Raw genomic sequence first — 6,000 nt, 5'->3', positions numbered from 1 at the left:
TTTTGACTTTTAATTATTAAACAGTGAAATAGAATTTCAGATGAATCCCTCAGATGTAATTTATATTGTAATGTTTTATATTGCTTTATGTACAGATGTCAGGAAAGATGGCTCTAAATGAATTTTATAAGATGAAAAGGAGAACCAGAGGTCTCAGCTTAGAGATGAAGACCCCTCTGGCTTTATCTCAGCAGGGAGCCACTAGCATATCAAGAACCACGATGATGAAATCTTCATTGAAACCTTTTTAGGTCAGAGGAAGAAGGCCTTTCAACCTAAATATTTGGCTTTTAAGGTAAAATTGCAAGTTAATGCTACCAGCAAGGTACTTCTCATTTTTCACTTTTTATTACATTTGCCTTTTTCTTATGAACATGAACAAGAATTTATTTGCTGCTGCTGCTGCTAAATCACCTCAGTCGTGTCCGACTCTGTGTGAACCCATGGACGGCAGCCCACCAGGCTCTCCCGTCCCTGGGATTCTCCAGGCAAGAACACTGGAGTGGGTTGCCATTTCCTTCTCCAATGCAGGAAAGTGAAAAGTGAAAGTGAAGTCACTCAGTCGTGTCCGACTCTTAGCGACCCCATGGACTGCAGCCCACCAGGTTCCTCCGTCCATGGGATTTTCCAGGCAAGAATACTGGAGTGGGGTGCCATTGCCTTCTCCGATTCATTTTGCTAGAGATTACCAAATTGTGTCACTACTTTTATCCTACCTTTGTAAAGAATTTTAGCTCTTGCAAATTTAACTTAGAAACCTTCTGGGTCCAGATATTGTACCCCCTCTCCCTTTTTTCTCTCTTTCTCTCTCTCTTACACACACACACAAACCTTTCAAAACAACAGTTGCTCACAAATAGAGTAAAAGCAACTGCCCATCTGTTATTATTGGTCTTAGAAAACTATAAGTTGTCTTTATAATTTCTCTTCAACTTTTGACATACAACTCAAAACATCTTTTCACAGACAGGTTATGTGGTTATTTCAAATACTGTCTAAAAGCTCTATAAAGAGATTTTATTAAATTCAAAGCACAGACAACTGATACTCTTAAAATAATTGCTGCCTTAGTGATTCAACATGTGAGCCCTGCCATTTATTACACTTTTAAGTGAACTAATCTAAATTAAAATCTTCTAAGATCAATAGCTCATTTTTTTAAACCTCAGAGCATTCTCAATGCATTACCAGACTGGATAAGTCATATTTTCAGAACTTGAAAGCCTACAGGAACCCTCAAACTAATGTAGATTTGGAGTAGTATTTCACTACACGTTCCCCCTCTCTTCTTTGTGCAAACATATTAAAAGAGATCAGTCAAGCAAAGTGTAAATGTCTCCAAACATATCCTGTTCATTCTCTATGCACACCTTCTCACTTGAAAGACATCATCATTTTCTTTTGATGTGTGAAACTATTTATCGACCTGGTCTTTTATTACCTGAACAACAATTTAAGTCATTCATCTTTTCACTGCTATTAGGTGATGATAAAATTCTGGTGAATTTATGTAGAGAAAATAGTGAAACAATTCAGTTAAAGTTGAAACTCATAGTTTGGAAATCAGGCAAGTACCTCTGAGGACCACAGTCATGACAGGCCCAGTGGGGGAGTCAGAAATGGTAGAAGACAAGTATGGCCCTTCTCTTTGGTTTCCATAGCAAGTAACAATGAAGCCTTAACTTGAAAAGGACAGATCCAGTTTTGATCACCTTTATCAGTAAGAGTGTTCTGGAAAAGGTGCCAAGTAGGCTTTATTTACAAGCTAAAACACTTTATGCTAATGAAACATTTGAGACCAACCCCGAGCTAGAATTCTTTGGGAGTCAGTTCACACTGCTCTTTTCCATCTTCATGATTTTTATTTATTTATTTATTTATATTTTTGGCTGCACTGACGCACTTGGGACCTAGAGTGCGTGAGCTCAGTAGTTGTGTCGGGTAGGCTTAATTGCTCCACAGCATGTCAGTTCAGTTCAGCTCAGCCGCTCAGTCCTGTCCAACTCTTTGCGACCCCATGAACCGCAGCACGCCAGGCCTCCTGTCCATCATGAACTCCCAGAATTTACTTAAACTCGTGTCCATTGAGCCAGTGATGCCATCCAACCATCTCATCCTCTGTTGTCCCCTTCTCCTCCCACCTTCAATCTTTCCCAGCATCAGGGTCTTTTCAAATGAGTCAGTTCTTCATATCAGGTGGCCAAAGTATTGGAGTTTCAGCTTCAACATCAGTCTTTCCAATGAATATTCAGGGCTGATTTCCTTTAGGATGGACTGGTTGGATCTCCTTGTAGTCCAAGGGACTCTCATGAGTTTTCTCCAACACCACAGTTCAAAGCTATCAATTCTTCAGTTCTCAGCTTTCTTTATAGTCCAACTGTCATATCCATACATGACCACTAGAAAAACCAAAGCTTTGACTGGACAGACCTTTGTTGGCAGAGTAACATCTCTGCTTTTTAATATGCTCTCTTGGTTGGTCATACCTTTTCTTCAGCAGCATGTGGGATCTTATTAACACTTTCATAATCAGGGATCAGACCTATGTCCTTAGTATTGCAAGGCAGAGTCTTAACCACTGGACCACCAGGAAGTCCCTCATCTTCAGAATTTAGACTGAGTTTGCAAACAAAAAAGAAGACTCCTGGCCCCTGTCAGGGCTCTGTCTGCTGAAGTAACTCTCTGCATTTGCAACTTTCACTTTAGTCAAAGAGGAAGCTAAGGGAAATGTGAGGAGAATATATTCTCTTAGGAATTGTTTACCATCTTAACCTGACCACCCACACTCAGTCCTTCTTCCTTCTTCTGTATTGCAACCTTCCCTGCTCCCCACTCTAATATCACATCATCTGGTCCTAAGTGAGGTCATTAAGCCTAAGTTTCATTCTGCATGGCTAACACCCCATTCTTAAGATGCTCTCAGGAGGCCTAGTGTCTTGAGAGGTGGTAGAAGCTACAGTACTAGAAAGGCATGGTGCTATATGAATGTAAAATGTCAGGTGTTTTTATAGCATTGTCTATGGTATGTGGGCTTTTACTGAAATGGAAAACAGGGTATCAGAATTTCCATTTGCATTTGATGCTGCTTCATTGGGTGTTTATACTCATGCTAGTTACTTTTTAGTAGCTAAGGCTTAGAAGCAGTGATAAGACTGGCTTTTGTGTGGCTTACATACTCTAGTTGGTTTACAGTAGGGTCTTAATGTGGGGGAAATCAGATCAAGAGACCTATTTGTAGCTGCAAAGATTGGGCCCTGGCATCTTTAATAACAGGTAATACATCTTAGGAATTTGTAACAAAGGTCCATCTGGTCAAGGCTATGGTTTTTCCAGTGGTCATGTATGGATGTGAGAGATGGACTGTGAAGAAAGCTGAGTGCTGAAAAATTGATGCTTTTGAACTGTGGTGTTGAAGAAGACTCTTGAGAGTCCCTTGGACTACAAGGAGATCCAACCAGTCCATTCTAAAGGAGATCAGTCCTGGGTGTTCATTGGAAGGACTGATGTTGAAGCTGAAACTCCAATACTTTGGCCACCTCATGCGGGGAGTTGACTCATTGGAAAAGACCCTGATGCTGGGAGGGATTGGGGGCAGGAGGAGAAGGGGACGACAGAGGATGAGATGGCTAGATGGCATCACCGACTCAATGGACATGAGTTTGAGTAAACTCTGGGAGTTGGTGATGGACAGGGAGGCCTAGCGTGCTGCGATTCATGGGGTCTCAAAGAGTCCGACACGACTGACAGACTGAACTGAACTGAACTGAGGCAATATTCTAAGTACTGTTCATACATTATCTCATTTAACAGTCACAACAATCCAATAAAAATTTGATTCTGTCATAATCACTGACCTTTTACAGCTACAGACTTTGATTATACCACTTGCCCAAAGTTACTTAGCTCAGGCAGGGCAGAACTGGGATTCCAAGCCCGGCTTTCTGCTCCTGATTCATTCCCTTAACCACTACCATACAGCCTTTCCTTGTCTGTACCATCGTAGCCTCCAACAGCTGGGCTCCCCATCTCTGACTCTTCATCAGAGGTCTGACACCCACTAAAGGCCCCAGATGAACTCATAGTTGAGACAGGAAAATTTGAAGACTTTCATACTCTCATTTAGTAGGACTTGGTATTAGGTTTACACAACACTTGATCTCTATGTGCTTTCCTGAAGAGCTGTCTGATCATTCATGGAAGCCCAAGTCTCCCTTCTGACAAGTGTTAACCAAAGAGCCTTGCAGGGTCCTTGTGTCCTTAATGATGATCACAGTCTGCCTTTATTCCATAGAGGACTTCAGTCTCCATTCCCCTCCACAGAGCTCTGCTCCTCTGTATGGGAATCCTTGAGTCAGTTGCTCCCTAAATCATGACTGAGATAGCCAGGGTTTCTGACACTGTCCCGGGCGTTTGTCTCTACCATCAGAACACACTGCACAGCGCAGGACCTGCTGGACGTGGTCACCGCTGCAGCATCAGCAGTGAGCATGTTGCTCGGCACAGAGTTGAATTGCAACAAACATTTATCAAATGAATGAAAGAGAAGCTTTTGCATCTTCTGTCTCACCTTAGAGGGCAGGCTTCAAGTCAGGCTCCATCTCCTCCACCTTCACCATTTACTCCTTGCCACTAATAATTAACCACCCTCTCCTGGGCTCAAGTTTCAATACATGACAATAGAAATGATGCACCAACTTTTAAGCTTTCCCATTTACTCAGATGACACAGAGACTAAAGGTCTAGTCCCCTGACCACCAGCCTTTATGTTTTAAAAATAAGGCTTCCTGATTTTATGCAATGAATAAACAGACATCAGAATGAGATGAATGATATTTATATAAACAGACCATCAATATTAAAATAATACAATGGAATCTTTAAATGTAAATTAATTAGAAACCGGAACTAATTTCATTATTAGCCACTAACACCTTGGGGACATGATCATACTTCTTGAAATACTGAAATAAAAGTTTATGGTATTTTTTGTGTGGAAATGGGGTGCCATCAATGGGGTGGTGTTATAGAGTAACAATTTCTATCACCAATGGCTCCCCAAACTTGGGAAAACAACTTGGCTAGGACACTTGGAAATGCAAAGCGCCCTGCACCAGATTTTGGCAGGTAGCCGTGCCCTCCTTTAATTTCAGCTGCAATTATAAGGATAATAAGATGGAAAAACAAGTATTTGTGCAATGAATGGGAAAAGCCAATTAGTTTTGCACCAATGAGAAATAATGCAGAGCTCCTCATGTCTTATTATAAAATTAGCTCTTTCCACATATATTTTTAAGATGTGTATGTACTGTCCAAATGTACTTAGAATTTAAATAGCACTGGTATAAAGTATGTCCTGTAAGTTTTAGTAAAGTAAAGGAAATAAGCAATAAAGTTTCTGAATTTTAAGAAGAAAATTAACTATAATATGATCTAGATGTATAGTAATTTAGTAAATATCAGAGTTGTGGTTTTTTTTGCTTCCATAAATATGTTTTTAATGATCTTCCCTTCCCTCTTTCTGTCTCCATCTTATCCAAAGAAAGTATAGATACATCTAAGATTTACCAGCTAACAGTGCAATTTCAAGTTTTAATACAAGAATTGATGATTTTTAACTGTGGTGTGGGAGAAGGCTCTTGAGAGTCCTTTGGACTGCAAAAAGATCAAACCAGTCAATCCTAAAGGAAATCAGTCCTGAATATCATTGGAAGGACTGATGCTGAAGCTGAAACTCGAATACTTTGGTCACCTGATGAAGAACTGACTCATTAGAAAAAAACCCTGATGCTGGGAAAGATTCAAGGCAGGAGGAGAAGGGGGAGAGGATGAGATGGTTGGATGGCATCACTGACTCAATGGACGTGAGTTTGAGCCAGCTCGGAGAGTTGGTGATGGACAGGGAAGCCTGGCATGCTGCAGTCCATGGGTCGCAAAGAATTCAACACAACTGAGTGGCTGAACTGAACTGAACCCTTGCCAGCTCCAATTTTTTTTTTTTTA

This window comes from Odocoileus virginianus, chromosome 15, assembly GCF_023699985.2.
Source record: "Odocoileus virginianus isolate 20LAN1187 ecotype Illinois chromosome 15, Ovbor_1.2, whole genome shotgun sequence".
Taxonomy (NCBI): domain Eukaryota; kingdom Metazoa; phylum Chordata; class Mammalia; order Artiodactyla; family Cervidae; genus Odocoileus; species Odocoileus virginianus.
Note: the sequence above shows the minus strand (reverse complement) of the source record.